We start from the raw sequence: 26746 nt of genomic DNA, 5'->3' as shown, positions 1-26746 counted from the left end.
TCTAATAGATCACAATGCTATTTAAATGATGGAAGAGGAGGCAATGTCATGATGAAATGATGTGACATTCTGAGACAGGGTCTTGCCCTGGGAAGCCACATTTCTGACTGAACCTTCTTCCAAGCTCCGATATTGATGTCTAAAAGGAAAGTTCATTGGTAACCTCCATTTGACTATCTTAAGATCCCTGTATTCTGGGCTGGTGAGATGAATCCATGAGTAAAGGTACTGGCCACCATGCCTGAGACAACCTGAGGTCCAGGCCCCACGTGGTGGAAGAAGAGAATTGACTCCTCCAAGTTGTCCTTTGATCTCCACAACTTACAACCCCTTCACGGACCGGATACTACTCTAAGTACAAAGTCTTTTCTCTGGAATATTCTAGCAAGCTTTGAGGGAAGCTGGGGTCACTTTCTGGGCACTCCCACCTGTAAGCTTGATAGGGAGGCAACAGTGTCAATATGGGAAGTGACCTTTGCTAATGGAATCCCCCTGCGTCCAAATTTGTTCCTCCACCGTCTCTCCAAACCTGAGCTCCAGAGCTTTCACGCGCACAGACATCCCAGAGGTGCGACCAGGGCATGACCTTCTGTTCTCATTTGTGCCCTGCTGAACCCTCCCACTTAGCTTGCCCACAGGACCCCCCACAGGTAGATAACAGCCCACTGGGAAATTCCTAGTACCCACGGTGGCGGTGAAGGGCTGCCAACACTGGTTGCTGATGGAATGCCATTCTTCTGCGCCCTTTCCATACACTTGCGGTGCTATTCCTGTGATCGCTGCCAATTTGTAGAAAATTACAGGATGGATCTTTGTGAAAGACTGAATTTGCATAGCTTTGTCTTCTGTTGTTTGTTGGGAATGGGGATGCTGCTGCCTTTTATACATCATTTGTGTGGCTTTATTGGAGATTACTGGGTTAGATTCACACTGTTCACTCACTGCCCTGGAATTGTTATGTGTGTGCTGTCTGCTGAGGCTTAGCCTTGAAGCATCTTCTTTTAGACGGTCTTTTTAGATTTGCATTGCTGTTTCTGCCTGCAAAATTATTTTACACAATGCCCGCCCCCAATACACACTGAAGTCTGGGATTAGATATATTTTACATCTGTTTTTCTATTGCTAAGTTCAGGACCCACTAATGACATCTGTCTTGAACTCAGAGCTGGGATAAATCCTCCTCACGTTGGTCGCTCATTTTCGCACAATCTTTGTGTTCAGTTAAAGAAACAAATAGCTAAAGGAAGACATGGAGCCATGAGACGAACTGACTCCGTTTGTGCCTTTGGTCAAGAGGGTGTTGTGAGAGGCTTTTTCAAGTATGTTTTTCAGCAGGATCCTCTGCCTCTATCCTCCAAATCTGTAGCACCAGCACCTTCTCTAAGTCTCAACATTAAAAAAAAAAAAATAGGTCTCCAGATACTGTCAAAAGTTCCCAAAGGGCAAAAGTTCCTCAGCTGAGAACCAATGCATTAGACCAGTGCTTCTCAACCCTCCTAATGCTGCCCCCCTTTAATACAGTTCCTCATGTTGTGGGGACCCCCAGCCATAAAATTATTTCATTTCTACTTCATACCTGTAATATTGCTATTGTTATGAATTGTAGTGTAAATATCTGAAATGCGGGGTATCTGGTATAGGACCCCAAAGGGTTTACAACCCACAGGTTGAGAACCACTGCATTGGAGGGATCATAAATGCTCAGGTTCAATCAACTTGTTAAGGTAGCTTTGGGAATGCTGAGCAGGCTCAGCTGTCGCTCAGCTGTGTGGATCACCTGTGGTAGTTGACGAAAGTTACAAGGCTCGGATGTGCGGTCTTCGCTCCAGGCACAGTGTATGTGGTCAGTAGGTGGCTGGCTGGGGAGCTGGGTTCACACATTCTGCTTGGCTCTGCTCTCCAGCAGCTGGAAGATGGCTTTTTTTTGCTTTCTGGCTGAGAGTGACGACAGCTCAGACCAGCAGGGTGACCCCAGTGTATCTGAATGTGTTAAATAGAAATGGCTATAACCATAATTTTTCTAAAATTATTCTTGCTCTTGTGTAAGAAGAGAAGGGTCTCGAAGTTGGGAAGTGACATAATATTTTATTGACTTTCTTTTTAACAAGATATGGATCTGTCCTGACACTGGCAGCTACATGTCCTGATGGCATCCTAAATAGAACCTGAGTCCGAGTTCATTACCATTTGCCCCCAAATAGCATTTCAAAATGTCTCATATTCTCTTGTCTCATCTCTTGAGACAAGAGATGCCTAATTCTGTTTTCTTTCAGCCCTTCCAATATACAACAACCATATAATCTCTCAATGCACAATTAGTGCATTATCTTTCTTAAACCAAGTGTTGGGTTAAACTCCATTAAAAATATAAAATAGGGCCGGGCGGTAGTGGCACACGCCTTTAATCCCAGCACTCAGGAGGCAGAAGCAGGCAGATCTCTGTGAGTTCCAGGCCATCCTGGTCTACAAAGCGAGTTCCAGGAAAGACACAAAGCTACACAGAGAAACCCAGTCTCAAAAAACCAATATATATATATAACCAATATATAAAACCAATATATTATTTATATGTATGTGTGTGTATATATATACACATATATATAAATAATAGTTCTCAGTAACCCCAGAGTTCAAATTTTATATCTCAAAAATTAGGGGTCTGTATTCTATCCATTTAAAGTGTATTTTTCTCCTTCCTTCCTTCCTTCCTTCCTTCCTTCCTTCCTTCCTTCCTTCCTTCCTTCCTTCCTTCCTCTCTTTTTTCCTTCCTTCCTTCCTTCCTTTTTTCCTTCCTTCCTTCCTTCCTTCCTTCCTTCCTTCCTTTTTTCCTTCCTTCCTTCCTTCCTTCCTTCCTTCCTTCCTTCCTTCCTTCCTTCCTTCCTTCCATTTTTTTCCTTTCCTCCCTTCCTTCCTTATCTCCCTGATTTTCTCCTCTTTTTCTTTTTTCCTCTCACTGTTCCACTATCTTTTAATCCAGGGCTTCTCGAAGTGTGGCCCATGGTTCATCCACAGAAAAATCTACAAGGAAACTGGTTATAACCAGTTTTCTTCCTAACCTAAGAATTTCTGGGATTAAGATCTGATTATCTTTACAAATTAGCTGACCTAGGTGTGTTCAGCCTTTTTTGACACTGCAACAGAACATTGCCACTTGCCAAGTTCCTGCTTGAGAACTGAACAACACAGTTACATCATATTTTAACTAAGCCAACAATTTTGTGCTAGACACGTGCACGGCTGTCCTATGGTACACGTGGCCTGTGGGTGGCAGGTTGGACTCACCCGTAGGTCCTGAGTTTTTTCCTCTGGGGTACTTACTACATTCTAACTTAGGGCAGCCAGAAGAGAGTGAAAGGGACCGAGAGTGGGAAAGATGAGAGAAAGGTAGTGTCTATAATTCAGGAGCCAGAGAATGTGGCAGGCACTTTCCACTGGGTATTTCATGAAATATTTGTAACCCTGCCATGCACTTTATAGAAATGTAAACCGAGGCCTGGCAAGGCTCCTGTACTTGCCAGGGGACTTGCATTTTGTATGCAGGTGAAAATGTCATTGCAAATCCATGAAGTCAGTACTTAGTTATGACCTTGCATTTCACTGGTCTCTCAGTACAATTATATTACATATTTTATGGAGGAAACCCTTTGGGTATAAGATCTTGACAAAATGCCACAGTGGAATGAACATTGACCCTAACATCAAACCAACATTTGCTTGAATTCTGGTTTTGGCATTTATTGGGTACCTTCCAGAATGACCTAGGCCATGGCCCTGTGGCTAGAAAGAGACCAGGTGATGGGAAGGAGGAGGGTGAAGGTTAGACCTACAAAGGACAAGCAGCACTTTTCGGTAGGGAAGATACCTGGAAATTTCCACCTCACTGCTGTTTACATCCCAGAATGTAGTGCTACAGGTAACCAAGCTTGAAGGGAAGTCATATCATGTTTTCATTGCTGTTATTTGTTAATTTTGTATGGCATTGAATGCAACGAAAACTCAGGGATGAATGGATATTTGGGGGACTCTCTCTGATGTCCCAACATAGTGAACATCTGTTGTTTCTTCTTGCATATGCTACATCACTTTTGCCATAGAGACAAAATGCCTAAATAAACAGCTGGAGGGAGAAGGCTTTTGTCTCAGCTCTGTTTCAGAAGCCTCAGTCCATGCCATGGTTGGCTTGTTCCATTGCCAAGGGTCTGAAGAGATGCAGACGTCTTGGCAGCAGTAAGGTGCATCAGAGAGGAGTTGCTTACCTCAGACCTCACAGGAGGCAGAAATCAGAAAGATCAAGGGGAGACTAGAGATAAGACATAGTCTTCAAAAGCAAGGCTTCATATCATGTGGGGTCTTAGACTGTGATTTTCCTCTGTGCATTAACCTTCTCCACTAGTTAGTGCTCTGGGTCCAGTGAGTCAGAGGGGGTATACAATTTGAGCCAAGCTGAACACATTAAATAGAAACAAATCCCAAGACTCACCTTTGTCCAGAGTATCCACCAAGAAGTGCATAGACTGTGAAGAGGCAAACTGGAGGCCCTTGGAGATTAGAGCTGTCTTGGAAGGGCAGAGGCATGGCCAGGAGACAGGACAAGACAGGTTGTGGTGATACCACTGAGTTCCCAGACATTTTCCTGTTTGAAACTAGAAACTATCCTAAGTTTCATCTTAGGAAGTTTTGTATATAAATGCCAAAAATGTTCTCATTATTGGCATTTATACATTATTATCTCAAACTGATTTGAATAGGATTTTAAGCTTCTTATGTTTTTTTTTAAAGAAATAGAATTCAATAAATGGTCAGAAATAAAATGCATATGGTAAGATGCTTTCAATTCTCCCCATAACATATATCTTTGCATATAATAGATTCTCCAGAACTGATGTCCAAAAGAATGAAAGAACAAAAGTAAGTATGGAAAGAAAGGAAGGAAGGAGGGAAGGAAGGGAGGGAGGGAGGGAGGGAGGGAGGGAGGAAGGAAGGAACGAAGGAAGGAAGGAAGGAAGGAAGGAAGGAAGGAAGGAAGGAAGGAAGGAAGGAAGGAAGGAAGGAAGACTGACTGACTCAGGCTAATCCTATCAGGCTCCAAGAATTTTGTTACTTTCTTTTGTTTTAAATGTCCTTTCTGACCACATTCATATGTAGGAGTCAAAATAATGAAAAGGATTCCAGAAGGCCTGAGATGTGTCTCAGAATTTGTCTAAAGACCTCTAGTTGCAAGAAGGCTGTGCCCACTGACGAAAGAGGAGCCACACCCAAATAGTTTGATAAGCATCTTTCACAACTTCCTGGTGACAGTATGCAGTGGGGATAACATTTCAATGATGCCAGTGGGCATCCTCATGTAGATGACTGTGCAGCTCTGTCGGAAGGGGGCAGAGGAAACGATTCTGCAACAAATCTTTTCAAGGGACAGGGGACATAGGAAGACAATTCAAGTCCTTATTATGTGATCCCACTTTGCTTTAGAACTGAGTGGACTTTCAATAAAAGGCATGTATACCCAGAGAGAGAGGACCAAGTGCCACACAGTCACAGCCAATTACATGTATTAATTGCAAACTTTGGTTTTGTGGTGTGTTGTTTGTTTTTTTGATTTTTTGCTTTGGAGACAGAGTATTTCCCTTAGCCCTGACATCAGTTCTCCTGCCTCAGCCTCCCCAGTGCTAGGATTTTACAGGTGTGAGCCACCACACCCGGGACAAGCTTTCCTAGTGACAGTGACACTTCCGGAACTTGGCCTTGCAGAGTTAAACAGCACTTAGCTGATATCATTTCACCTAATTCTTGAAGCAGCTTCTTGAAGGTTATTCCTATTATTAGAATTTATGATAAGGAAACTTAGAAAAGAGGGCAATTGATCAGCTCATGGAAGCCAGTAATGCACATGCACGCAACAGCTTATCTTTTATTTAAATCACCCAAGGGGTTACCAAATACTGGCCACCTCACATATCCAGTTCACTTGATGGGTTCCAAGACCTTTGCAGCAACCTTATAGAGAGCCTCTGGGTTTAAGAGAGTCCCATTAAGTAGCTCTGGCAGCCTGGAACTTTCTATATAGACCGGGCTGGTCTGTTCCGTCTAGAGCAGAGTGTGGCAGAGATAAGGGCGCTCACTTCAAACTGTTAGCTGGGGTTTCCACTGAATCCCGGCTCTCCCGCTGACTAACTGATGACCTTGGCTAATCGCTAGCATGTTCTAATAATTTGCTGGCAAATAGCTTAAGGTCAGACAAACACTAGATTGCTAACTGTTGATGTGTGAAGTCATGTCCCCCCTCCCTCCACTGTCCTTCGTGAACAGCATCATTTATCTTTCACCGTGATCTTGCCGATTTTGTAACTCAATAAGTAGGACAAAACTTTAAAACTTAAGAGGTTCGGGGGCTTCAAACTGGACAGCAGACAAGCTGTGGTAGGGTGTGAAGTAAAATCGTGGGACAGTGCCCGTCGGTATACCTCACTGGCCTTGCCGATCTGCAGTGAGGCTCATCAAATACAGAAGTGGGTTTGGAGGCAGGCAGGCTGGCTCCTCTCTGTCCCTGAGCGTTGGAAACGAACTCTCTTGCTGTCAGTGTTGAGTCCAGGAAGAACAAGCTCCCTATCTGAGTGTCCTCAGAGCAGAAAGAAAGAAAGAGTGTGATTGTCGTTCATGAGGAGATGGGGAGCCAGCAAGTGACTGTGAAGGGACAGTACTGTCGCAGAAATCATCCAGGGTACAGCGCCACTGACCTGAAAACACTATCCCCTTAATTGTTCCGTGTACAATGGTGTGCAGCATGATTAATTACGTAAGTTCAAGTAGTGTGTGTGTGTGTGTGTGTGTGTGTGTGTGCACATGTGAGTGCATACAGGTATACCTGTACTTAGGTTAGATGATACAACCCAGTAGGGATCAATCATATGCTTTCGGCTTACCCAGCTTCTGCAAACCACGGTTGTGAGCAGCCTGTGTTGCACCATTCTGAACTTTACTGACAAGGTCAAGGGCCAAGCAGGAGCAAGTGGCCTGAGACCGAGTTCCCTGCCCTGTCTAATTGGGATATACATCTTAATCAGAGGTGATGCTACAGGTGGTCCCACACTCAAATTACTCCTTAACCTACGTGTTTTCTCATGGGGAAAAGAACACAGAAACAATTAACGGAGAAAGCCATTGACCCGGCGCTTGTACTCAGGGGAGGAGGCGGGGCTCTGGTGCCCCCCTCCCACTTTGTAGGAAGTGACTTAGCTGGGGCCAATGGGTCTTGGCACCTGCTCTCTGCTTTCCCGCTTTCTCTCATCACTTTGCTCCCCTCCCCACTTTGTTCTTCAGCATCCTTTCTTCTGTCTCTTTCTCTTGGTCTTCATTTTCTCATTCACTTTCCCTCCTTCTTGTAAACTCTCCGCTGGTGGTGCAGACTGTGCACCCAGGCAGGCCACGGTGGCCACTCCCCATCCCACTCCAGCTGCTTCTAGGACTTCCGCTTAACCTCTGTCGTGCGGGTGCCCCTTGAGGTGGGTCGGCATTCATTGTGATGAAACAGACCATGGCAAGAGCAGTGTTACCATGTCTGATAATAACACACATGCAGGACTAGGAGAAAAGCCAGAGAGCTTCTTTTAAGAAGCTTCATGGTTTGTAGACTCAACACATCCCTCCAGCTGATGGGCAGGACACTGGCTTCCCAGTCCCTCTAATTCAGATCATCTGAAGTTAAGTCTGTGTAGCAACAGAGGCATAGTAACTGTGAGCCAAAGGCAGACACATCAAATCAAATAGTGCTTTTAAAAAATATGTATTTATTTATTTATATTTTGTTTAATTGCAAAGGGTTAAAATGCAACTTGGCCTATAAGCATGGGGTCTTAATTCTAAAATTATAAAACGAGTAGAAAGAACGGGGTGACTGAACAGCTGAAATCACTCTCTGAAGACACTGAGGTCTCACCATCAGGTTGCGGAGAGTAACCAATAGCCTTGCCAATAGCCCGTGGTGTTTGGGGGTTTCCATGGGACCCCTTTGGCCAATGACCTCAGCACAATGTAAACCATTGCTGGCAGTGGAGGTTTTACATGGTAGCGTGAGAGTTCTAGTTGGGGCATTCTCCCCCTATTATTTGGTGATTCCGTTTAGATTCCTTTCATGTATGTCTATATTTTAGGAAATTTCTATGGGAGGAGGTTTCCTGGAGCCCTTTAGTGTTAGTGGTCCCTGCCCATATTCCCTCCTTTACCTTCCTATTCCATCTGCTTCCTATTTAATCCTCCCATTCTAGTTTCCCTTCATCCCTCCAGAACACTGCACTCTATGTCCCCTTCCTTGGGAAAATCCTCCCCTCCCTCTAGTCCCTTACTAGGCACCTTACCTCTGTAGTTATTTGGATTATAGCACACATACCAAGTCTTAAATACTAACATGCACACATAAGAGAAAACATATGGGATTTATCTTTTTGAATCTTGGTTACCTTACTTAGGACAATTCTTTTCTAGGTCCAGACTTTGGGACATTCAGTTTTAAATGGTGTCTTCATCAAACCCCTCCCCTCAAGACTCAGGGATCTATCTGGGAAAGGAGGCAGAATGATTGTAAGAGCCAGAGGTGGTGGATGATTCCAAGGAAATAGTGTCTTCTAGACATGATAGGAATGATGCACATATAAACTCACAGAGCCTATGGCAGTGTGCACAAGACCTGCACAGGTTCAAGCCAGATGGGGTCCCAGCACTGAGAGAAGTAGACATGAGCTTTCATCCCTAATCAAGAAGCTATCTGCAACTGATACACACTGGCCAAGGAAAATTAGTCTTTCACAAGGGAGTTTAATTGGGTATATTAACCACGCTTCAGGGCAGGCCCCAAGCTCAGGAGTAGTTGACCTCACAAGGCAAATTCAAGGTATTTTTGTAGACTTTTTTTTTTTTTTTTTTTTTTTTTTGTCTCATCTTGCTTTGTTTGGGCATGACTTGTCTTATTGGCCTTTTGCTTGGATATTGTAAGTTCCGTCTTTGGGTGGTGTGTGTGTGTGTGTGTGTGTGTGTGTGTGTGTGTGTGTGTGTGTGTGTGTGTTTCTTGTTTTTGTTTTGTTTTGTTTGTTTTTAAAAAGAAAGAGAGAGAAAGAACATAAGTTGGGTAGGTAGGGAGGTGGGGATGATGTGGGAGGAACTGGAGGAGAGGAGAAACATGATCAAAATATATTGTTTAAAAAATTAAAAAAAAGATACTCAGATCTCTTGGATTTCTATTCAGAGATGGAATGGTATAGTTTTATGAGTAAGAGGGAGTACTTTGCCTACGTCCCAAGGAGTGGTATGTTCCTCCCTCTGGTCACTCCGTGGTGAAATCCTGGGAAACTCTGACTAGCCTTCATGAAGGCTCAGAGAGGGCTTAGGGTGAAAGACAAAGCCTGCATAGCGTGGACTAGGCCACCCTTTTTCCTTCTCTCAGCTGCCAGATGCAATTCCGTTTCATTTTAAAAATAATATTTTGATCCCAGACTGTTTCTGGCTAAATGTTACCTTTGACAAGCTTTGCACAAATTACCATTCACAGTCACACTCCCTTTGTGGCTGATTCTGTTTTTAGCAATGTCAGAGGGAAGGAGGGCTCTCAGAAGGATGTGTGTGCATTTGATATGCCTGTTCCTGCTCGCGCTGAAGGTCAACTCGAGCATGCCTTCCTGGCAGGCTGACATTCCCCAGGCTCTTCAGACATCTCCCACTAGGCTCTGGAAGTTTCCTAGCCCTCCCCTCTTAGACCAAGGAGTAAATCTAGATGCTTCTCTTTAAGACTAGCTTTGAGCCTCATGGTGCCCCTCTGTGCTGAAGAAAGGGAAGGAAAGGCAAAATTCTGGCTGCCATCTCTCTGCATGTTTGAGGATCTGTGTGAACATGAGAGTGTGTTCCCAGCCACAGCTTTTTGGGAGATTATTTTGTTGAAAACAAAAGATAGGGTGAATTCTAAGCTTGAGAAAGAAATGGGTCTGAACAACTGTCACAGCTTTTTTTTACTTCATTTTTCTAACCTTGTTTTTAGTTTTGCATGCATCATGTACATGAAACATAATGAATGTAACATAAATACATACTTATATCCTTGTGTTTACATGTATGCATATTTTATGATACATAGCATAAAGAAAAATAAAATAGGCTCTCATGTAATACAGCATGCTGCTTCAGAAAGATGAAAATATGCTCTAGGACCTAAGGCACAACCTGTGTCCTCCCCACCCCCACCCATCACTGCCCCAGTTGCCAGCAGAAGACTTCTGTGGGCAGGCTTCCCCACCAACACCCCCCATCAGATCCTGCAATCTACAAGATCCACTCCCTGCCCCAAACCCACTCAGTGGGTCCTGGAGACACAGAATCTGCCAGCTCTGATTGGACCAAGAGGTGAGTGACTCTTTCCCCACCCAGAAAGCCCTGTCTCTAGGATCTAGGCCCTGAGGCACAATCTGTGCCCTCCTACCCCTACCTATTGCTGCTCCAGTTGCAGGCCAGCAGAAAAGACTCCTGTAGGCAGACTTCCCTACCAATACTCCCCATTACATCCTGCAATTTATAAGCCCTACTCCCTACCCCAATTCCACCCATCCCCTTGCAATCTAAGTGGCTCTCTGAGACAAAGAATCCACCAGTGCTAATTGGACCAAGAGCAGCTTCCTAAAACACAGAATCCACATGCTCCAATGAGACTAAGAACTACAACTGGACCAAGAGTGGCCCGCTGAGACATAGACACACCAAGCACAGATTGGATCAAGAGCAGCTCCCTCAGACACAGACACATCTTGAACCTATTAGAGGAAGAGATGGGTAGATGCTAATGCAAAAATACACACAATAACATAAAGAGCAATATGGAACCACCAGAACCTAGTGGTTCTATAACAGCAAGACCTGAACATCACAACATAGAAGAAAGAAACCTTAAAAATAACTTTATGAAGATGATAGAGGCCTTTAAAGAAGAAATGAAGAATTCCCTTAAGGAAATTGAGGAAAAGACAAACAAAAAAATTGGAAGAAGCCAATAAATCCCTTAAAGAAAGTCAAGAAAACCAAGAAAAAGCAATTAAACAAGTGAAAGAAACAGTTCAAGACCTAAAAATTGAAATAGAAATAATGAAGAAGACACAAACCGAGGGAATGCTGGAAAATGAAAATCTGAGTAAACAAACAGGAACTACAGATGCAAGCATAACTAACAGAATACAAGAAATGGAAGAGAGGCTCTCTGGTGTGGAGGATACAATAGAGGAAATAGAATAATCAGTCAAAGAAAACACTAGAACCAAAAAAGTCATAACTCAAAATGTCCAGGAAATCTGGGACATAATGAAAAGGCAAAAATATAAGAATAATAGGGATAGAAGAAGGAGAAGAATACCAATTTAAAGGCACAGAAAATATATTTAAAAAAATCATAGAAGAAAACTTTCCCAACTTAAAAAAGGAAATATCTATGAAGATACAAGAAGCTTATGGAACACAAATAGACTAGCCCCCAGAAAACATCCCCTTGCCATATAATAATCAAACCATTAAACATACAGAATAAAGAAAGAATATTAAGAGCAGCAAAGGAAAAAGGCCAAGTAACTTATTAAGGCTGACCCATCAGAATAATACCCGACTTCTCAATGCAGACTCTGAAAGCCAGAAGGTCCTGGACAGATGTAATGCAGACACTAAGAGACCACAGATGCCAGCCCAGACTACTATACCCAGCAAAACTTTCAATCACCATAGATGGAATGCACAAGATATTCCAAGACAAAACCAGATTTAAACAATACCTATCTACAAATCCAGCACTACAGGAAACACTAGAAGAAAATTCCAACCTAAGGAAGTTAGATGCACCCATGAAATCACAGGCAATAGATAACCACATAGCAACCAGTCCCATAGAAGGGAAATACACACACCACTACCACCAAAAGATAACATGAATTAACAATCATGGGTCATTAATGTCCCTTTATATCTGTGGACTCAATTCGCCTATATAAAGACACAGGCTAACAGAATGGATATAAAAACAGGGTCTATCCTGCTGCATACAAGAAACACACCTCAACTTCAAAGACAGACACTATCTCAGAGTAAAAGGCTAGGTAAAGACTTTCCAATCAAATGGACTTAAGAAGCAAGCCCATGTAGCCTAATATCTAACAAAATAGACTTCAAACTAAAATCAGACAAAAGAGACCAGGACATATTCATCACAGGAGAAATTCCCCAAGATGAAGTCTCAATTCTGAACATTTATGCCACAAATATAAGGGCACCTACATACGTAAAAGAAACATTACTAGAGCTTAAATCTCACATCAAACCCCAGACACTAGCATTGGGAGACTTTAACACCCCACTCTCACCAATGGACAGGTCTGCCAGACAGAAACTCTACAGAGAAATAAGGGATCTAATATATGTTATGACTCAAATGAGCCTTATAGAGATCTACAGAACATTCTACCCAACACAAAAGAATATACCTTCTCAGCACCCCATGGAATCTTCTCTAAAATCAACCACATACTCGGTCACAAAGCAAATCTCAATAGATACAAGAAAATTGGAATAACCTCCTGTATTTTATCGAACCACCAGGGCTTAAAGTTAAATTTCAACAACAACAAAAATTACAGAAAGCCTACAATGTCATGGAAAATGAAAATGCTCAACTGAATCACCAATGGGTCAAGGAAGAAATAAAGAAAGGAATTAAAAACTTACTAGAATTCAATGAAAATGAATGTACAACATACCCAAACTTATGGGACACTGTGAAAGCAATGCTAAGAGGAAAATTCATAGCACTAAATGCCCACATAAAGAAGATGGAGAAATCTCACACTAGAGACTTAACAGCACAGCTGAAAGCTCTAGAACAAAAAGAAGCAAAGTCACCCAGGAGGAATAGACACCAGGAAATAATCAAACTGAAGGCAAAAATCAATAAAATAGAAACAAAGAGAACAATACAAAGAATTAATGATACAAAGAATTCGTTCTTTGAGAAAATCAACAAGATAGACAAGTCCTTATCCAAACTAACCAAAAGGCAGAGAGAGAACATGCAAATTAACAAAATCAGAAATGAAAAGGGAGACATAACAACAGACAACAAGGAAATCCAGAGAGTCATCAGATTATGCTTCAAAAACCTGTACTTTACAAAATTGGAAAATATAAAAGAAATGGACAATTTTCTGGATAGGTACTACATATGAAAATTAAATCAAGACCAGATAAACAATTTAAATAGACCTATAACCCCTATGGAAATAGAAATAGTCATTAAAAGTCTTCCAACTGAAAAAAACGAAAGAAGCCAAGGACCAGATGGTTTTAGTGCAGAATTCTACCAGAGCTAATACCAATACTCTTCAAATTGTTCCACACAATTGAAACAGAAGTAACATTACCAAACTCTGTTTATGATGCTATAGTTACCCTGATGCCCAAACTACACAAAGATGCAATAAAGACAGAATTACAGACTAATCTCTGTCATGATCATTGATGCAAAAATTCTCAAAAAATACTGGCAAACTGAATCCAAGAACACATAAAAAATATTATCCACCCTGACCAAGTAGGCTTCTTCCTAGAGATGCAAGGATGGTTCAACACACAAAAATCTGTCAATGTAATACACTATATAAACAAACTGAAAGAAAAAAACTACATGATCATCTCACTAGATGCTGAAAAAGCCTTTGACAAAACCCAACACTCCTTCACGATAAAGCTGTTGGAGAGATCAAGAATACAAGGAACATACCTAAACATAATAAAGGCAATTTACAGCAAGCCAACAGCCAACATCAAATTAAGTGGAGAGAAACTCAAAGTGATTCCATTAAAACCAGAAACAAGACAAATCTTTCCACTCTCCCCATATCTACTCAATATAGTACTTTGAATTCTAGCTAGAGCAATAAGACAGCAAAAGGAGATCAAGGGGACACAAATTGGAAAGGAAGAAGTCAAACTTTTGCTATTTGCAGACGATATGATACTTTACATAAGTGACCCCCGAAATTCTACCAAGAAATTCCTACAGCTGGTAAACTCCTTCAATAATGTGTCAGGATACAAGATTAACTAAAAAAATTAGTAGCCCTCCTATATACAAATGATAAACAGGCCAAGAATGATATCTGAGAAACATCACCCATTACAATAGCCACAGATAATATAAAATACCTTGGGGTAACTCTAACTAAGCAAGTAAAAGACCTATATGACAAGAACTTTAAGTCTCTAAAGAAAGAAAATTGAAGAAGATATCAGAAAATGGAAAGATCTCCCATGCTCATGGGTAGGTAGGATTAACATAGTAAAAATGGCAATCTTACCAAAAGCAATCTACAGATTCAATGCAATCCCCATCAAAATCCCAGCACAATTCTTTACAGACCTGGAAAGAACAATACTCAACTTTGAATGGAAAAACAAAAAACCCAGGATAGCCAAAACAATCCAGTACAATAAAACAACTTCTGGAGGCATCACCATCCCTGACCTCAAGCTCTATTATGCTGCGGGCCCACAGGAATATATCATAAGAACTCAGCTGGTTATGACAAAGTCACTACCTGGAGGGATCAAGGAATTACTTTAGAGGAAGCCAAATTCCAAGGAGCTTTTTGTGTTATTTGGCTTGTTATATATCAGCTGTATTCTGTTATGAAAATTATGTGTGCCTTCATAGTTTTTCCAATTGATTTTCCCTAAGAAGGGCTAACAGTGTGGACTGATCACTCTCTGGACATACAAATTCAAGGTATTTGGAGAACAGCCTCAGGAAAGGATTCCTCTGGAATAAGATATCTTCCTTAGCCACTTTCAAGGACTAACAGTAATAACAGTTCGCATGCAAGTCTCCTGATTTAAGGTAAATTCCACAAGGAGACACCTCCTAGGTCAGGTGGACATTAAGTAATAGCTTTACACAATTTAGCATGGACCCTCCTTTCTTACATCCGTACTAACTTTATAGACCTCTAACTCCTTACCCAACCACTTCTCGGAATATTTAGATAACCTTCTGTGCTGTCAGCTATGCTCAGCCAGAACCCCAGTTCAAGCCTCCCTGTAATTATCATCATTGGCAGTATCCGGCCAGGTCCATCCCCAGATGGAGGAAAGTTCCTTATCAGAGATACCTCTGTACTCTCTAAGAACAGAGTTAAGCATCCAGGCTACCTGTTTAAGAAGGCCTGATGGATGTGCCAATTGAGCTTAACTTCCTCCTTTCCCAAATCTTCCCTCCAGTTCCAGATCTCCCTCTAACTATCATCAGAGGCATCTAGCTGTACACAAGTTGCCTAGCGACCAAGTACACTTTCCCCCACCCCTCAGAAAAATGGCAGATAGCTTGGACAGATAGAAGCCACAGGAAAAAAGAAGGCAGTTTTATTTTCTCCCATTGACGTAGCAACTTACAGAGTCTTAACATTTTCTACCAATCACGTTTAAGACTATAGTGGAGAATGTAAGATCCCTCTTCTTAGATATTACCCGAATTTAGCCTTCCGTTAATTCATTTCCCCATTAGTTACTTCCCTTTTGGGTTGCAAATGATAATTAACAGTTATTGCCCCTCTATGTGATTCTTATCACCCCTCCATTTGAACCCGGAAGCCTGGCTTTGCATTGCCAAGGGATTACTGCTTGTAAGTGTATATATACTGGGACTTCCAGAGCACAGGGAGACAGAGAAGAGAAAAGAGAAAGGAAGAACTAGATGGGTAAGAAATTGAGAGGAACAAACTGAGATGGGGAAGAACTAGATTGAAGGGCTAGAAGATAGTACTAGAGGAACGAGATGGAAGATGAGGAAGAGCCAGATGGGGAAGAATAAGATGAGGAAGAGCCAGATGAGAGAGAAGGAGATGGGAGAGGAGCTGATAGGGGAAAGAACTAGATAGATGAGAACTTAGAAGGGACAGAACTAGATGAAGGAATTAAGATAGAATCTAGAGGAGGCAGCAGATAAATGTAAAGAGAAATTGGCCAAGAAAGAAGCTAGAAATGAGAGCAGAGTATAAGCTTGTAGAGAGAGAACCGACACACAATAATAAAGTAGATGGACTAAGGAGTTTTGTGTACACTATTATAGAGCTATCATAATAAAGACAGCTTTGTATTGGCATAAAAACTGACATGTGGACCAATGGAATCAAAGTGAAGACCTTGACATTAATCTACAAACCCATGAACACTTGATTTTTGACAAAGAAGCCAAAACTAACACAATGGAAAAAAGAAAGCATCTTCAACAAATGGTGCTGGCATAACTGGATGTCAACATGTAGAAGACTGCAAATAGATCCATATTTATTGCCATGCACAAAACTCAAGTCCAAGTGGATCAAAGACCTCAACATAAATCGAGTTACATTGAACTTGAGGGAAGAGAAAGTAGGAAGTAGCCTTGAATGCATTGGCACAGGAGATAACTTCCTGAATATAACCAGTAGCACAGACACTGAGAGCAACAATTAATAAATGGAACCTCCTGAAACTAAGAAGCTTTTGTAGGGCAAAGGACACGGTAAATAAGATAAAATGACAGCCTACAGAATGGGAAAAGATCTTCACCAACTCCACATCTGACAGAGGGCTGATCTCCAAAGTATATAAAGAACTCAAGAAACTAGACATCAAAATAACTAACAATCCAATTATAAATTGGATGATAGAGCCATACAGAGAATTCTCAACAGAAGAATCTCAAATGGCTGAAAGACATTTAAGGAATTGCTCAGCATCCTTAGTCATCAGGGAAATGTAAATCAAAATTACTATGAGATACCATCTTACACTTCTCAGAATGATTATGATCAAAAATACTGATGACAGCTTATGTTGGAGAGGATGCAGAACAAGGGGAAATCAGTATTGCTACTTTGGAAATCAGTATTGCAGTTTCTCAGAAAACTGAGAATCAGTCATCTCAAGACCCAATGATACCACTCTTGGTCATATGCCCAAGGGATGCTCAATCATACCACAAGGACACTTGCTCAACTATGTTCATAGCAGCATTATTCATAATAGCCAGAACCTGGAAACAACCTAGATGCCCCTCACCAGTAGAGTGGATAAAGAAAATGGTACATACACAATGCAGTACTATTCAGCAGTAAAAAACAATGACATCATGAAATTTGCAGGCAAATGAATGGAACTAGAAAAAAATCATTCTAAGTGAGGTAACCCAGAATCAGAAGGACAAACATGGTATGTACTCACTCATAAGTGGATACTTGTAAAGCAAAAGACAACCAGACTACAACCCACAGCTCCAGAGAAGCTAGCTAACAAGGAAGACCCTAAAAGGGACACATGGATCACTCTGGGAAAGGGAAATAGATGAGATCTCCGTGAATAAACTAAGGGTGAGGGGGGCAATAGAGGGTAGGGGGGGGTGAGAACATAAGGGAACGGGATGGTCAAGCTGGAACAGGGATAGAGTGGGAGAGCAATGAAAGAGATACCATGATAGAGGAAGACATATGGGGATAGGTAGAAACTGGGTGCTAGGGAAGTTCCCAGGAATCCACTAGGATGACCCCAGCTAAGACTACTAGCAATAGTGGAGAGGGTGCCTGAGCTGGCTTACCCTGGTAATCAGATCAGTGAATACCCTAACTGTCATCATAGAGCCTTCATCCTGTAACTGATGGAAGCAGATGCAGAAATCATGGCCTAGGACCAGGCCAGCTCCAGGAGTCCAGTTGAAGAGATGGAAGAGGGATTCTATTAGCAAGGGGCATCAAGATCAAGATGGGGAAATCTACAGAGACAACTGAACCAAGCTAGTAGAAACTCATGAACTTTAGATGAACAGCTGTGGATCTTCCATGGGACTGGACTAGGCCCTCTGCATAAGTGAGACAATTGTATAGTCTTATCTGCTTAAGGGGTCCCCTGGCAGTAGGATCAGGATCCACCCTTGGTGCATGAGCTGGCTTTTTGGAGCCCACTACCTATGGTGGTACACCTTGCACAGCCTTGATGTAGGGGGAGAGGCTTGCACCTGCCTCAACTGAGTGTACCAGGCTCTGCTGACTCCCCATGTGAGGCCTCACCTTGTAAGGAGGGAATGGGAGGGAGGGTTGGGAGGGAAGGCTGTGGGGAGGAAGGAGGGAAGAGAGGGAGATCTGTGATTGGTATGTACAATGAATAAAAAATTTCTTAAGAAAAAAAGAATGATGAAAACAGAGTACCAATAGTTTGTATTCACAGCTCTGTATCCATAATTGAAATCTCCCTTCTCCTGCCTGTTTCTTTTTACTGTTATTTTTGTTAATATATAATCATTGGCGTATTTGCATGTTTTAAAATATTACACAAATAGACTAGTTTTTATGATCGAAGCTTACTTTTTCTTTCAATATGATTTGAGCTTTGTCTATACTAACATGCATATGTAGCCACAGTTCATTCGTTTTCAGTGCTGTATAGCGTATACTATGACTGCATCTCAAGTTATCATCTATTTTATTGTTTATGGACATTGATAATATGGCCTGTGCTTCTGTGTGCACACTCCCACCCTATCTCTGGTGTCTATAAGCATTAGTTTCTCTAGGGCACAAATTATGTTTGAGAGAGCAGGGTCTCCAGAGAGATCCATCATCTATTTTACTGCCTTCGGCTAAATCACTTTCCAAAGTGGCTGTAGAGATGTACACTGCGAAGAGTCTTGAGTGAAACCAGTCATCTGTAAAATCCATGCCGGTGTTTCGTGTTGCTGCCCAGGGTGTCTGCAGTGGGGGAGGGTCCGTCTCTGAGCTGTTTGTATTTCTGAGCTGTTTGTATTTCTCCACATACTGACAGGCCTTAACATCGTCGCAGGCCTTTGTTTACCATCTGCCTTTGTTTGGGATTTGGATTTTTTTTTTTTTTTGCTGTCTTCTGGAATTATTTTTGTCCTTTACTTATCAATCGATAAAAATTTTAAAACTGTATTCAGATACTAACCCTTTCTAGCATTTCCTTGTGATTTTTTTAAACTTTGCTTATAATGCATTAATATTTATTTTATACTCTTCATTTATTTATCTATTTATTTATTCATTTGAGACAGGGCTCACTAAGTTATTTGGGCTGGCCTGGAACTCAGTCAGTAACCCACACCAGCCTTGGACTTACGATACTCCTGTCTCAGCCTTCTGAGTTCTGGAATTACAGGTGTACACTCCCACACTAAGTGTTTAATCTTAACACAGTTCAAATACCAATATTTTTTCTTGTGATTACATTTTCCATCATGTTTAAGGAATTATTTCTGACATCAAGATCTTTAAGCTATTTTTATGTTCTCCACTAAAAGTTTTCAACTTTTATTGGGATGCTACTATCTGCAATATTACAGCTGTTTTTATGTGAGGTGTGGGAAAACAAAAGTTTATTTGTTTGTTTTTTGGGTTTTTTTTGTTAAGTGGATAATCAAAAGAATGTGAATCTGGGCAGCTGAGCAGAACAAGATGCCACAGCCCAGACAGCTTAAACAACAGAAATGTTTGGGGGGCTGGGAAATCAGCGGTGCTATTGAGCTGACTTCTAGGGGTGACTCTCTTCCTGGATTGTAGTCAGCCCCTGGTGTTGGGAAATCTCTGATGTCACCTCCTCTTCTTACAAGGATTCAGGTTTTGTTCAGTCAACAGTCCTCCTTTGTGACTTCATTAACTTTTGTTACCTCCTTATAGGCTCGATTTCCAAATGAAGTCACATGTGTGGATTGGGGCTGTGAGGTATGAATTTGGGGGAAGAGGTGAGCAAGACAATCCACAGCAAGGGTGTCACCAAACGACTGTTTCTTACACGAGCTGTGCCTCCACTTTGCTGTGCATCAGGCTTCTGTACATGTGCGTGTCCTCCTTAAACTCCATTCTGTGCTTTGTATTCGAGTCAGTGGGTCTGTTTGCTACACCTCTACCAAGGCCAAGTGCGTCAGTGTTAAAATCTTGCATGGAATCATGACCTTTTCCAGTCTGTTCACTTTATTATTCCACCTTAGGAGCATGAGATTTAACATTCCGGTGATCTCTGTAAATTTTAGAAGCAACTTTGTCAATTTCTACTAACAATTTCCCAAGGATTTATGTGAGAAATCATTGAATCTGTGAGTCATCTGGGGAAAATGGGTATGTTTATAGCATTGAATGTTTGAATCCTTGAACATATTCTCCTCTCTCTCCCTCGTTCCCACCCTCCCGCCCTCCATCCATTTATTTTTTTTTCTTCTCATAGGAAAATATTCTGTTATGTTTAATGTAAGTTCTTTGTACATATCCTGGTTGGCTTTAACTGTCAACTTAATATTACAACCTAGAGCCATCTGAGCATCAACAAAAGAACTGCCTGCATCAGAATGGCCTGTGGGCATGTCTGTAATGTGGGAAAAGCAGAGCATGTAGGTGCATGCAATTCCCGATTCTTAATTGATGTAGAAGAATACAGCCCACTGTAGGCAGCCCCATCCCTAAGGAAGTGCTCCTGAACTGTATGAGAAAGCTAGCTGAGTCTAAACCTCCCTCCGAGCCAGCCAGCAAGAAGCATCCTCCATAGGTCCTGCTGTGCTTGGGCTGTCCACTGAGTTCCTTGACCAGAGGTAACTTTGTGTGGAGTAGCAAGCTGGCCTGCCTTTAAGATCCTGCCCCAGTTTCCCCTCAATAATGGACTGTACCTGGAAACTGAAATAAACCTGTTTATAAACCGGCTGCTTTTGTCATGGTATTTTCATAGGAAACAATGAAACTAGAGCCATGTGTATCAATCACTACAACATAAGCAGTCATTTTGAGTGTATGTGAATTTACATGACTGGTATAATATAATATTATATTATATTCTTCTTCTTGGTGGTGTTTCTTAGCAGTATTTGTATACTGTTCTGTGTGTCTGGACTTTACTGTGGCTACACTGAGACCAAAGCAGATATCCTTTTAAGTCTATCTACTTTCTCCCCAGTTTCTTTCCAAGCTTGATAAGCTATGTATTTTTTTTTTTTTTTTTTCCGAGACAGGGTTTCTCTGTGTAGCTTTGCGCCTTTTCCTGGAACTCACTTGGTAGTCCAGGCTGGCCTCGAACTCACAGAGATCCACCTGCCTCTGCCTCCCGAGTGCTGGGATTAAAGGCGTGCGCCACCACCGCCCGGCCAACCTATGTATTTTTTAATCCAGAAATATGTGTCTTTTATTTAAATTTCTGCTCCTTGGCATTACATGTTCTCAGTACTTTCTAATTTAATGTAATCTGTTTTGTAACTGTAGGTATATCCCCTTTTATTCCTGATTTCTTGTGTGCTCATCCTTGAATATTTTCTTGGCTGATTTCCCCATAGATTAGGTTTGTTGTTTGTTGTTTTTATTTCTGTCTTTTTTTTCTCTCTCTTTTGAACCTTTTCCCCCAAACAGCCTTTTGGATCTGTTGATGCTCTGTTTCTGTTTTCCATTTTGTCTGTGATCCCCACTGTTATGGAAATTTTAAAATACCTCCAACATTGATCGGCACAGGCCAAGTACCCTCGCATGTATGACAGCACACCCTATGTATGATTCTGTTTTCATCTCACGATAACTTTAAGAGGGAAATACTAGCATTCTGACTGTTGAACAAATTAGGAAATTTACCAGGCTATGAATACTATGATGAAAAGTGGAGATTCAAACCCAAGCCACACACACTTAGTTCCTCCTCTAGGTTCACAAAGCAGAGCTGAAGGAGAGACAATGTGTAACTCCAGGGAATAAATTAGAGGTGCTAGGCATTCGGGTGTGTGGTGAAGTCACAGAAGAGTTCTGCTGAATTTGGACCTGAAGCTCCATCCAGTTGCTGGGGCCGCCTCTAGCAGCGCTTTGAAGCTAAGGGCGGTAGACTGAGAGAACTCAATTACCGCATGAATCCCACATAGCCTTTTCATTTCCAGATATATCTGAGCCAAAAGATAATGGAATGCTTCCTGCAAATTATCAAATTGTCTTGCTATGAATTGCAATTTTTAAAAAAAAAATTTCAATTTTTGAATTAGCTTGCAAACAGCTTTCAAGGCATTTTCAAAGCTGTTTCTAGTTCTCCCAGAGCCCACAACGTTAGCAGCTGTTAAGCAGACAGGCTGTTTATTATAAGCGCCTGCAGATGAAAATATCAGAAGTTAAGTGACGCGCTCAAGGTCATAGATGTTGCAGGAAGCAGTATGGTCTAGAATGCAGACTCTCTGACTCTCAGCTTGCTTGCTGCTGTTTTTTTTTTTTTATCCAGACTTTCACATCCACTGACTTTTAGGTCTCTTTGTAAGGCAGTATTAGGTAAAAGAGTGCATTAAAAAGTTGTATAAGTTGTAGACATAAGATAGTTGTGAAAATACTTAAATATTGTGAGATTTGGATATGGGATTAAGGGAAATTTTCTGTGTGTATCCTGTAAGTGTATGTAAGCCCAAATGTGTCTGTAGGTGCATGTCTGTAAAATATTATGTGATATGTAGGTAGAAGATTATGGGAAGTGTGTGTGTGTGTATGTGTGTTTGTGTGTGTGTGTGTAGGTGTGTGTATGTAGGTGCTTATGTGAGATTTAGGTAGAGGATTATGGGAAATAAGTGTGTGTGTGTGTGTGTGTGTGTGTGTGTGTGTGTGTGTGTGTGTGTGTAGGTATGCAGGTGGCTACATGTGTGTGAATGGGTGTATGTGTGTGTTAGAATGCATGCAGGTACCAAGGACAATCTTGGGCGTTATTCTTCAGGAGCCATCCACCTTTTTTCTAAGACAGTGTCTCTCGCTGAGCCTGAAGCTACTGTTTTGTCCAGGCTGGCTGGCTGGCAAGCCCCAGGATCCACCTGTCTCTGCCTCCTGGGTGTGAGAGAATGATTGGCTTTTTATGTGTGGGGTTATTGAGCTATCTCACAAGTCCTGGATTATGGACAATTTAAAAGAGGTGTAAGATTAGCTTTTGAGTGGAAACATTAGGATTCTAACATTTTTCTGCCATGCTCCAAGTTAATCTTAAGAATTTAACAGCATTGAAAGCTTGGAGGATCACATATAAATTTCGCAACACAGTATGTTACAGCTAATATACTAAGCAAGCCAGAATACTAGAGAGATTATAGAAAAAAAGAGTAGAGGACAGCTCAGCATACTGGAAGAACATTCTGGATTTCTACAGGATGTGATGAGCACTCTCGCTGTAGCACAGTGCCTGCTGTCCTTCTAACCAACAGAAAGACAGTAAATGGTCTCAGTCTTGTCCTTTGCTCTCTGGGGCTCCCCACTTTGACAAAATCTCCTATATCCATAGCCACTTTTCAGAACATTCATCCCTTTATCTAACCCTACGCCGTGTCTCCTCTGCTCCCCTTGGTGTTCTCCTTATCTCACATAGTGCCATACCATGGACCCAAGAAATGGTGACTGGTGCCCTTTTACTGTCCACCATGGCTCCTCTACCTCCGTTTTTCTCAGACACCCTGAACATCGTGAAGCTTATAACTTAGAATAAGCTATTTTTTGCCCTTGTCTTTAGCAATCTTTTTCTGATCCTCCAATCATATGACTCACAGAAACTATATCACTATTGATCTATATCACTATTCTTTAAATCATTTTTGTTAACAGCATCATGTATCTGGGCTACTGAATGACCTGTCCTTTCAGACACTTGTCCGACTTAGAACAATGTCTTCAATCCGTCAGCTTCCAGCCACATGCTCTCGTAGCTGAATTCTAGACTTCATCATTACTGTTGGCTTCACCGTCTCCAAATTTCAAGTTCAAATATGGTAATAGGAGCTGGGGGTGAAGATCAGTGGACATAATATTTGCCAAAGAATGTACTCCAAGACCTTGGGTTCAGTCTCTTGCACTACATAAAACTCAGTGTTGTGACACATGCCTATCATCCTAGAATTCGGGAGATGGAGGTAAGAGAATCAGAAGCTGAAGGTCATCCACAGCTACATACAGAGCTTGAGTCTAGTCTGGGCTACATGAGACCCTGTTTAAAAAAAAACAAACAACAGCATGTTAGCATGTTTCTTCTCGTGTTTCCATAAGTTCCTAGCCCATCAAGAACTCCAGCTCATTTCTCATAGCTCATTTTACAGATACATCACACATCTCATTTATGCCTTATTCACTAAATCCTACGGACTGGTCCTCCCTTGCACCAACCCAAATCTTCTCCCTTTTCTCTGTCTCCATTAGGCCTACTTGGCAAAACCACAGCCTTGGTTGCATGAGGTCATCTACCTCCTCTACTCCTGCATCTGGGTAGGCTTTAACCAGGAGAAAAAAAAAAAAAAACAGTCACCTTGCTGCACAGACTCGCTTTAAATTTACAATCACAGACCTTACCTGGGCCTTCAACACTGCCTCGCCAATTTCTTCTTCTCTCTAGTCAATTTACTTTCTCACTCTTTGAGAAAATGATTTCACACCTTCTGTCCCTTCAGACCTAGTTTTCTCTATTCACTCATAGCTGATGATCTCATTTCCTACCTCACCTAGAAGCAGAAGCAATCAGAAGAGAGAAAGCACCTTCCAACACCGAATGCATCACTCTATCAATGTCCCTATCTCCGGCCTCTGCTCCATGTAAACTCCTGCTGACCACGGTGACCTCCTCTCCACAGGCAACCACTCAGCACTGTTGCTTACCTAGTCTCTGCTTAGACAGACATGGAAGAGCACCCATGTGGTGAGGGAGGACTTCCTCACTCTCTTCCAGGAGAGGGAGGAGCAGAGGAATAATGGTGGTTTGGTGACTAAGACACTTGAGCTTGGTTCCTTTTTCCATTCCCACTCCTCTTTAGGCTCTACCCACCTGAAGAAAGGCTACTTTCAGTTCCTTTCCTTCAAATCCCGAGGGGCAGACCCCTGGAGAAGAGTGTCTAACAGTCCAGCAGTATGGGAGACTCAGGAAGGAAGTGCCCCTACTACTCTGAAAAATGTTATTAGTTGTATTTTAGTTGGTAGGAACAGACCCACCTGTCAATAATTTAATAAGTAGCAAATCATATTTTGATCTTTCACTGCCTAGTTCCTATTTCTTGGGAACTTAGCACTTGGGCATAGGCCAAAGGCTGTTTTTATTCAGTTTTTGCAAACTCTTACTTACCTCTCTTTAAACATCTTCTTCCCCCTTCTCTCAGTCTACCTTTAGAGATGCTCTGCCCGTTAAAGCCAAACAAAGAAAAGCAATCTCACCGTTAACTTGCCCTCATCTTCTACCTGTGAGGCTCAAATTGGCCTAAGGATGCCCCCGTACTTTCTCTCTATATAATAAACTGCAATACGATCTACTAGTAGACTAATTAAAAAGCAAGCTAGGAGTACACTTTTGTAACAGGTAGTTGTGCCTCAGCCCTTCACAGCCACAGGGCTCCAGTCATTTATGGGTGGCTGCCTAATCAGGAGCATGTCCAAACCAGGCAAAGGCCTAGCCACCAATCCTGCTGTTTCCATCCACCAATCCTACACAAAGAGGGGCTCTCCACACCTCCTTGGCTTCAGAAAGAAGCCCAATTTGAGAACCACTCTCTGCTCGATTAAATTCTGCTAAGTTTAATTTGTCTGAGGTTTTCAGTTGAACGTGCCTCTTTCAGCCTTCAACATCCCAGCGAAACTGTTCTGTCAGGACAAGGGCATTTGCAGATGCCAAGTTCAATGGTCAGTTCTCCGCATGTGAATCTCTCACTCTTTCCACTTCATTTGCCACATCTGATTACCCCAGCTTCCTTAAGATGAAATGCTTCCTACCCTCACCCCACCCTCCCAGAACTTTCTTGGACACTTGTGAGATTGATTCCCTTTTACTTCACTGGTGAGCTCATGTCACGTCCTTCTCATTCTTTAGTTTCCTGTCCTAAAGTCCCCATTCAGTACAGTGTGTTCTTAGCTTCCCTCATCCCATTTCCTCACCAGAATTTGAGCTACCATAAGCACCCTTGTGTGGTCACAGCCTTTTAGTTTGTATTTTAAGGGACGCCTCTTCATTATTACTGCTGTAAGGCAAGACGCCCTCCTTTGAAATTTGGCTTTCTTCTTTTTTGAATTTAAATATTTAAAAAAAAAATAGAATTGCATTATTTTCTCCCTACCCTTTTCTCCCTCCAGTCCTGTCCATGGAGCCACTCTTGGCTTCCCCTTGACTTCATAGCCTCTTTTTCTTTCACCGTTGTTGTTACACACATACACACAGGTGTGTGTGTGTGTGTGTGTGTGTGTGTGTGTGTAGTAGTAGTAGTAGTAGTAGATAAATATATAAATGCAACCTGCTCTGTCCATTTATTATTATCTGGTTACCTGTATGTATATAGTTCCAGGGCTGAGACTAATTTTTCCACTCAGCATCCCTTAGTTGCCTGTGGTTTTTTGTCTAGGGTTGGGGCCCAGTCAGATTCCCCCTTCCATGTCAGCATGTCTATTGGTGTTGTCCTTGCTCAGGTTTTGCTTAGCTGTCGGCTTCTCTGATGATGATGGTTCATCACCTGCACCCCTTTCCACACCCAGTGTACTTCAGGGTGGAGGAGGACTATCTAGCGCGATTTCAGGCTGCCATGCTGTTTCCACCCTTATGGGTAATAACCTTTTCTTTGGAAGCCCCTCCTTTGACCCCATTACTTTCATTATTTCCCATCATCCTCCAGGTCTGGCACCCCAGCTCACAGGTGCCAACCTCCATCCTTGGCTTCACTGCTGTTTTCTCAGTGTGCCTACAGACATGTCTT

The sequence above is a fragment of the Peromyscus maniculatus genome, chromosome 4 (assembly GCF_049852395.1).
Source record: "Peromyscus maniculatus bairdii isolate BWxNUB_F1_BW_parent chromosome 4, HU_Pman_BW_mat_3.1, whole genome shotgun sequence".
NCBI lineage: Eukaryota > Metazoa > Chordata > Mammalia > Rodentia > Cricetidae > Peromyscus > Peromyscus maniculatus.
This window is presented reverse-complemented; position numbering follows the sequence as displayed.